The sequence below is a fragment of the Grammomys surdaster genome, unplaced genomic scaffold, assembly GCF_004785775.1.
Source record: "Grammomys surdaster isolate TR1022 unplaced genomic scaffold, NIH_TR_1.0 121435, whole genome shotgun sequence".
Lineage (NCBI taxonomy): Eukaryota > Metazoa > Chordata > Mammalia > Rodentia > Muridae > Grammomys > Grammomys surdaster.
The window spans coordinates 24,985-34,841 of NW_021617240.1; positions in this window are offsets into that span (position 1 = coordinate 24,985).

The window sequence follows — 9,857 nt, forward strand, 5'->3', positions numbered from 1 at the left end:
AAATAAAATAAAATAAAATAAAATAAAATAAAATAAAATAAAATAAAAGCTTTGGCACAATATAAAATATGTAGTTTGCCTAGTTTTAATTCATTTTATTTTCTATTTTTGTATGTTTATGAATAATGTTCTTGCATTTGTATATAAGCCAAACACTACTGATCAATGTCTTTTACTATGCGTCTACAATATCAGTTTGTTGGTTTGTTTGATTTGTTTTTTAGGGAGAACAACTTTGTTTGAGTGCTTAATTATGTGACTTACTCAGTTTTATAAGAAGAGGAGAAATTATCCTTGTAGACTCACTTTAAATGAAATAATTTTATGTTGTTTTATTTTAATTTATTTATGTGAATGTATTTGTGTGTGCTCATTGATATAAAAATCATAGAGCAATAAGTTGGAGGCAGTTTTCTACTTCTGAGTGTCTTGTTTAACAATAGATTGTGCTCAGGCTTTCAAGCAAATGTTTTTAACTCATTAGCTACATTACCCTACACTATTTTGCTTCTGAAAAAATTATTTCTTATTTATTTCATGTAAGTGAATTATTAACATAGTAAATGTAATTGTATTATTAGCAGACATCAGTACAGGTGAGAAAAATCTTCAGAAACTTTGGAAGTTTCTTAAAGATGACAGGTAAGTGTTATTATCATTGTACTAGAAACTACTGCTCTAACTTAGCTGAGCCATATTGCTGGCTGTTCTTGTCATTTTTAGATAACTTTTGGTGGCTTTAATAAATGAGTGAGTTTTCAAATAGTTTTCAAATAAAATCAACTTCGTAATTTTCATTGTCTCTCTCTCCTTTTACACATTCTATGCTTGGCCATTGATAATTTTTCATTCAGAAATTGGATTTTTTCATTTGATTGTGTCTACTTTCTTGAGTTCATTATACATTTTGTAAATTATCACTCTATGTAGATGTGTAGTTGGTGAAAATATTTCTCCAGAGAATATATTAGGTTTTTGGAATTTCTGTTGTTGAAGTCCAGTTTTAATCGATGCGGATCTGATAACATACAAGGCATTATTTTAAAAGTCTTATGTTTGTTGAGGTTTGGTTTGTGACTGACAATATGGCCAATTTTGGGGAAGGACCATGAAGTACTGAAATAAAAAGGTATATACTTTTTTTTGCTTGTGTATATTTTATATAGATGTCTCTTAGTTCCATTTGATTCTAATGTCTATTAGTTGTATTATTTCTATATTTAGCTATTTCTAGAAGTTGGTGAGACTGGTGTTAAAGTCACTCATTATTATTGTTTGAGGTTAGATGAGCAATTTAAGTTTTAGCAATATTTCCTTTACAAATGTGGTTGCCCTTATGTCAGGGCATAGATTTTCAGAACTGACATTTCAACTTGGTAGTCCGTACTCTTATATGTATAAAGTCACCTTCTGTGTCACTTTTGGTTAGTTTTGTTTGAAAGTGTGTGTGTGTGTGTGTGTGTTTCTGTGTGTGGGTGTGTTTGTATGTGTATGTGTGAATGTGTGTGTGTGTGTGTGTATGTGTGTGTGTGCATGTATGCTTCCCTTGATTTTCCTGGTATGTAATTACTTCTTTCCTGTAATTTTTTTTATGTAGTTATCCTATTTGGTTTAGAGTTTCCTTTCTAGTATTTTGTGTAGGGTCAGATTTGTGTATAGATATTGTTTGCCTATGGATTTATATTAAAATGCATTGTTCTCTTTAAGTTTAGAGATTGAGAGGTTTTTTTTAATATAGCATTATAGTATGACTCATGTGGTTTATTAGAGGTTACAAAATATCTATTCAGGACCTTGTAGCTTTTCGAGTCTCACCTGAGAACTCTGATATAATTCTGATATATCTGCAACTGTATGTTACCTAGCCTTTCCCCATGCCTCCATAATATTCTTTCTTTGTCGTGTAGGATTTGTATTATTGTTTTATTATTACATTGTGGAAAATTGTCATTTCTTGCTCAACATAATTGGTTTTTTGTAAGCCAAAATTTATAGGCATTTCTTTCTTTAGGTTGGAAAACTTTTCATCTCTGATTTTGTTGAAAATATTTTAGGTCTTTGGAGTTGGGACTCTACTCTTGCTTCTAATCCAATTATTCTTAGATTAGATCTTCTCATGGTATACAACCCATAAAACATTTATCTTGTCTACAAAAATGCAGGGATATGGAATGGTGCAGAGAAATAGAGAAGAGTGAAACCTGCCCAAATTGATACTCATTCCCTTGACCAGTACAAACAGTTGATACTGTTAATGATACTCTGTTATGCTTGCAGACAGAAGTCACACTTCCATGTCCTGTGAGAGGCTCCACACAGAAGGTGAATCAGACTGATTCAGAAACCCACAGCCAAACAGTAGATGGATCTTGGGGACTCTTGTGGAAGAATAGGAGAGAGAATAAGGAGCCCCACAACTGAAAAGTAACTCCACAGGAAGACCTATAGAGTAAAATTATTTGGACCCATGTGGCTTTTGGATACTGAACCCCAACCAAAGATGAGTATCAATTAACACAGGGTCTAAATGTTGGCCTATTTGCATATCTATAGTACATGTGCAGCTTAGTCTTCTTGTGACTCCTGAACAATTAGAGAGAGGGATCCCAATAGCTTTTACCTGTTATAGATAATGTTCTTCTAACTGGGATAACTTGACTGTCCTCCATGGGAAAAGATAGTCTTAAACAGTCAGGTTGCTATACCAGGGTTTTGGGATACTAAGTGGGGGCAAACTTATGTTCAGAGGAGAAGGCGAAGGTGGAACGGGAGGAGGATTTTAGGAAGACTTTACCTGAAGGGCACACTTAGTAGTATGTAAAGTGAATAAGTTAAACAAACAAATAAACAAACAAATAAATAAAACTCTAGAAAAAGAGAAAAAAGAATATTTTCCCATTATTTAGGTCGCCATTTTGGACTTTCGACATTGTCTGTTTCTTAATAAAAACCTTTGAGTTTGTAGAATTCTATTTATTAATTGTTGATCGTACTGACTGAGCTTTTTATGCTCTGTTAAGAGATTGTATCCTATGTCTATGTCTACATGGATCTTCCTCAATTTCTCACATTTACTGTATCATGTTTAATTTTGATGTTTTTAATCAATTTGGACTTGAGTTGTCTGCAGGTTGATAAATATGAATCTGTATTCATTCTTCAACATGCAGAGGTCCAATTAGACTAGCACCCAATATCAAAGGCCCTTTCTTTTCATCACTGTATATTTATGGCTTATTTGTCAAAAATCTAGTGTTACTATATATATGGGTTTATTTCTGGATCTCCAATTTGATATTATTGAACAATATGTCTATTACTATATCAATACCATGTAATTCATTTTATTATTCTTCTGTAAAACTCCATGATATTGGGATAGTGATACCTGTAGAAGATCTTTTATTGTACATGACTGTTATATATGTCCTGAGATATTTATCTTCCATATGACATTGAGAGATTTTCTCTCAAGGTATAATAAATTGTGCTGGTATTCTGATGGGAATTGAATTGAATCTGTATTTTGTGTTCAGTAGTTTGACGATTATTGCTGTTTATCCTGCCAAACCATGATGGAAGATCTTTCAATCTTCTGATATGTTTACTTTCTTCAATGACTTGAAGATCTTGTCATATTAGAGCTACACTTCCTTGTTTAGAGTTACAATAAGATATTTTTACATTATCTGTGGCTACTTCGAAAGGTGTTGTTTACTGATTCTGTTTAGAGCTCATTAATCCATTGTAAAAAGGAGAGTTACTAATAATTTTGATAAAACTTTGTATCAGTACTGGGTTGAAAATATTTTTCAGATGAGGGAGTTACTTGTCCAGTTTTTGCTTTTGCTTATTTATACTACTCTACTATCTGCAACTTGTTGTACTTTGGCTTATATTTTACAATTCTTATTCTCCTTGTCTTATTAATCTAGGAAAAAACTAAAGTTCTATATTGAATTCATAGAGAGTGCAATGATTAGGGATAAGCCCCTAATTTTTATGGAGATCTTTAAGTTTCTCTCCCTTTAATTTGGTCTTATTTGTATTGTCTTTTTTTAGATTAAGTATATATAATTTGTCCCTGATATATCCAAGAAGGTTATCCCTAAGTGGATTTGATTTTCTCAAAACCGTTTTTACCCTCTAATGAGTTGGTCTTTTTCTCAAGTTTGTTTATATGGTAGATTACATTGAAAGAATTTTTTTTTCAACTTGCATCTCTGCTTTGAGGAAATATATTATGCTTTTGATATGTTCTTAGATTCTGTTTATCAGGTATTTCTGGTATTATGGGATCAATATTCATAAGTATACTTGATCTGAACCTCTCTATTTTTCTTGTGTCATTGTGTCCTTTAAATATCATGGTAAGTGTGCCCTCATAAAAATTAGCTGGGTAATGTATTCCTTTAGTTTCTATTTTATTTTTAATTTGTGGAGTATGGTATTAAGTATTCTTTGAAAGTATAGTAGCATTGTGTGTTAAAACTATTTTGTCATGGACTTTTCTTGGACGTCTAACTTCTAATGACTACTTTGATTTTGTTTTTTTAGATATTTTATTTATTTACATTTCAGATGTTGTCCCCTTTCCCTATTTCCCCCTCATTAACACCCTATTCCATGTCTTTTCCTCCTTTTTTGCATTTATCCCATTTAAATTACATGCAAGTATTAAAATCAGTTCTAGGTTGAGAAACTAGCAATACAATAGATGAAAACAGTCAAGGAACAAGCAAGGAAAAAAAAACAAATAATCAAAGAACAAGCAGGGCAATAAACAGTGTTTTAAGATCACTCCCATGATCACTATTTCTAAGGGCTTATCAGGATGACAAAAATATCTGAGCCTACTTTTCTGTCCTAGCCCAAAGTCATTTCATGCCTTAATACCTACTTCTTGTTTCCAGTTTAAGATTTAGATTCCTGCCTATAATTACTTCTTTGTTCTAGCCTAAGATATAGATTCCTGCCTGAAATGACTTATTTGTTCTAGCCTATTGTCAGATTCCTACTTCCAGTCCATTTCATTGTCCTTGGCCAAAGTCAGATTTCTACCAGGCAGCCCCAATAGCTCTTTACATCCCCCTCTTTTTTATTTCATAAACTAGATTGAAGCTGTTTTAGGAGATTCTGACAAGATGATTTAAATTTCATAAGTGTGATTGCCTTAGTTTGGATTTTACTGCTGTGAACAAACACCAAGACAAAGAAAACTATTATAAAAAACACTTAATTCAGGCTGGCTTACAGGTTCTGAGGTTTATTCCATTATCATCAATGCAGTAGCATGGCATTATCTAGCAGGCATGGTATAGTCGGAGCTGAGAGTTCTACATCTTCATCTGAAACCTGCTAGCAGAATACTGTCTTTCAGGCAGCTAGTACTAGGGTATTTAAGCCGAAGCCCACAGTGACACACCTACTCTAAAAATGCCACACCTAATCCTATAAGGCCACACCTCCCAATAGAGCCACTCTCTAGGCCAATTAAGTGATAACATTCAACTCCTTGGCCCTCACTGACGTGTTCAAACATTAGTCTATGGGGGCCATAACTAAATATAGCATAATGCAAAATACACTGAATTTAATTTCAAATGTCACCATAGTATAAAGTAATCTCAACAATGATAAAAGTTCAAAGTCTATTCTGAGATTCATCCCATCACTGTAATCCACAAATCAAAACAGGAAACCAGCTAGGCAATCTCCAGAATCTGAATATCTTTTTTTAATGTCAAAACAGTCTTTCACCATCAAACTCTATTTCCAATTTTTTGATTGCAACAAACATCTCTCTCCTGTTCTAGATTCACTATTTATTAGCAGCTTTCCTCAGCAGATAGCCCACAAATCTGGCATCTCTAACATATTGATGTCTCCAAGGCAACTTCAATGTTACAGCTTTTTGTCAAAGCTTTGGAACCACATATGGTGTTCTGGTGTCACTTCTTGAGATCTGTCCTCTGTAACATTCTAAATTCAGGTTGACCCACTCCGTTTCTGCTGCTCTTCTTGGTGATCATCACATGGTACTGGCATCTACAAAAAGCTGGTGTTTTGTGCTGGAACTATTCTTCAACAATAGTTACTCAAAAATACAATTCACAGTTCCAAACATCAACTTCGTTTTTTTTTAATTGGATATTCTATTTATTTATATTTCAAATGTTATCACATTTCCTGTTTTCCTGTCTGGAAATTCCCTATTCCATCCTCCCACTGACCCTGCTTTATGAGGGTGCTCACCCACTCACCAACTCACAACTGCCTCCATATGCAGGAATTCTCCTACACTGGGGCATGGAGCCTTCCCAGGACCATGGACCTCTCATCACTTTGATTTCTATCAAGGCCATCCTCTGTTACATATGCATCTAGAGCCATAGGAATTCTACATGTATATTCTTTGGTTGGTGGTTTAGTTCCTGAGAGATCTGGACCATGTGCTTGGTTGATATTTTTGTTCTTCCTGAGTGTTTCAAACCCCTTCAGCTCTTTCAGACTTCTCTCTAATTTCTACACTGGGGACTTCATGCTCAGTCCAATGGTTAGCTGTGATCATCCACCTCCCTATTTATCAGGCTCTGCCAAAGCCTTTCAGGAGACATTACTTGGCATCTGCAATAGAGTCTGGGTTTTTTGTTAGTATATGTGATGGATCCCCAGGTGGGGCAGTCTCTGGATAGCCTTTCCTTTAGTCTCTGTTCTACACCCCATCTCCATATTTCCTTTGTTATTTGGTTCCATCCTTCTAAGAAGGACTGAAGCATCCACACTTTGGTTTCCCTTCTTCTTGATTTTAACTTGGTCTGTGAATTGTATCTTGGGTATTCAGAAATTTTAGAAAAAATATCCATTTATCAATTAGTGCATACCACATGTGTTTTTGGAACCTTTCTCATGATGAAAAATTCTAATTCCAAACATGTGATTAAAATTTCATGAAGTCATTGTGTAAATGTAGCATATTTTCTGTATCCAGTTCTCTGTTGAAGGATATCTGGGTTGTTTCCAGCTTTTTGCTATTACAAATAAGGGTGCTATACACATAGAGGTACATGTGTCATTGTTATATGTTGGACAAGTTTTTTTGAGTATATGCCCAGGAGTGGCAAAGCTGGGTCCTCAGGTAGTTCAATATCCAATTATTTGAGGAAACTCACACCTGATTTCCAGAGTGGTTGTACCAGCTTGCAATTCCACCAAAAATGGAAGAGTATTTCTCTTCTGCACATCCTCACCACCATCTGCTATCACCTGAGTTTTTAATATTAGCTATTCTGACTGGTGTAAGGTGGAATCTCAGGGTTGTTTTAATTTGCATTTCCCTGATGACTAAGGACATTGAACTTTTCTATAGGCGCTTAGCCATATGGTATTTCTCAGTAAAGAATTCTTTGTTTAGCTCTGTACCCCATTTGTAATAGGGTTACTTGGTTCACTGGAGTCTTAACATCTTGAGTTGTTTGTATTTGTTGGATATTAGCCTTTATCAGATGTAGGATTGGTAAAGATCTTTCCCCAAACTGTCGGTTGCCATTTTGTCCTATTGACAGGGTTCTCTGCCTTAAAGAAGCTTTGCAATTTTATGAGGTTTCATTTGTCTATAGTTGATCTTAAAGCATAAGGCATTGGTGTTCTGTTCAGGAAATTTCTTCTTTGCCCATGTGTTCAAGGCTCTTTTCTACTTTTTCTTCCCTTACTTTCAGTGTATCTATCTGGTTTTACTTAGAGAACACTGATCTACTTGGGCTTGATCTTTGTACAGGGAGAAAAGAATGGATTGATGTGGCCCACGTGTAATTGTCTCGCCAGCAAGAACGCACCCGGGCACCTGGATCCTTCTGGAGCAAACCTTTATTCCAAATGAAAAAGAGGAAAGACCCCGGGCCCGGAAAAGGCACTGTTTATATACCCTTGGAGCAGCGTGTTCACTTCTGATTGGCTGCTTACTCATTACCCGCCAAAACGCCCCAGGACGGGCTGTGACTTTGGCGTGCTTTTACCATAGCACATGCATGGTTTACTTGTTTACTTGGAGGAGCACCGGATGCCAGTGCCATCTTGTAATGGCGAATGCTGTCACCACAGCACATGCGTGGTTTACTTGTTTACTTGGAGGAGCACCGGATGCCAGCACCATCTTGTAATGGCGAATGCTGTCAGCACAAGCCGCGGCTTTCCACAGATTGATTTTCATTCTTCTACATGCTGATCACTAGTTTAACAAACACCATTTATTGAAAATGCTATCTTATATTCCACTCAGAGGAACTGCTAGAGTGATGTCCAATGTAGCTGTACAAACTTACAATTCCACCAACAATGGAGGAGTGTTTCTGTTTCTCCACATCCTCACTAGCATCTGCTGTCATCTGAGTTTTTAATCTTAGCCATTCTGACTTGTGTGAAATTGAATCTCAGGGTTGTTTTGATTTACAGTTTCTTGATGACTAAGGATATTAAATATTTTTAAGGTGTTCCTCAGCCATTTGTTTTTCCTCAGTTTAGAATTCTTTGTATAGCTCTGTATCCCAATTTTAGTTGTGTTATTGGTTTCTCTGGAGTCTAACTTTTTGAGATTTTTGTATATATTAGATATTAACCCTCTGTCTGATGAAGGACTGGTAATGATCTTTTGCCAAGTTGCTGATTGCCACTTTGTCCTACTGACAGTGTCCATTTGCAGATTGTTGACCTTAGAACATAAGCCATCGGTGTTCTGTTCAGGAAATTGTTCCCTGGGTCCATGTGTATGAAGATCTTCACCACTTTCTTTTGTATTGGTGTCAATGTATCTGGTTTTATGTGGAGGTCCTTGATCCACCTGGGCTTCTTGAGCTTTGTAAAGGAGATAATAGATCAATTTGCATTTTTCTACATACTGAACTCCAATTGAACCAGTACCATTTGTTGAATATGCTGTCTTTTCCACTGGATGATTTTGGCTTCTTTGTCAAAAATCAAGTGACCATACGTGTGTGGATTTATTTCTGGGTCATCAATTCAGTTTGACTGATCTACCTGCATTTCTCTGTAATAATACCATGCAGCTTTTATCACTATTGCTCTGTAATACAGCTTGAGATCAAGGATGCTGATTCATCCAGAATTTCCTTTACTGTTGAGAATAATTTTCGCTATCCTGGACCTTTTTTATTATTCTAAATGAATTTGCAAAGTGTTGTTTCAATCTCTATGAAGAATTGAGTTGGAATTTTGATGGAGTTTGCAATGAATCTGTAGATTGCTTTCAGTAAGACGGTCATTTTTACTATATTCATCCTGCCAGTTCATGGCCATGGGAGTTCTTTCTGTGTTCTGAGATTTTCACAAATTTCTTTGTTCAGATACTTGAAGTTCTTGTCGTACAAAACTTTCATGTGCTTTGTTAGAGTCATACCAATGTATTTTATATTATTTGTGATTATTGTGATCTGTGTCATTTCCTTAATTTCTTTCTCAACCTTTGTATCTTTTTAGTAGAGGAAGGCTACTTATTTGTTTGAGTTAATTTTATATGCACCCACTTTCTTTGCATTACCTCTTGAGTCCTGTATCATCAACTGCAACTGAGGCTACATCTTCTCCAATGGCTTTCCACGGCTTTTTGCAATGCTGAGCCTCAGCTCCTGGTCATGACTCTTTATTGCCTTAAAAACCAGTAACACCTGCGTGATTCTTACTCATTACCCTGTACATCTGCAGCACAAGGTACAGCCTTGGCTATTTCTGGAACACAGCTTCTTTGATTTATCAGAAATTACTTCTCAGAAGATTTTACTTGGGTGATGCTTGTCTCTACTTAATCAGCACTAATTTCTTAGCTCCAACTAATGAGCATCAAA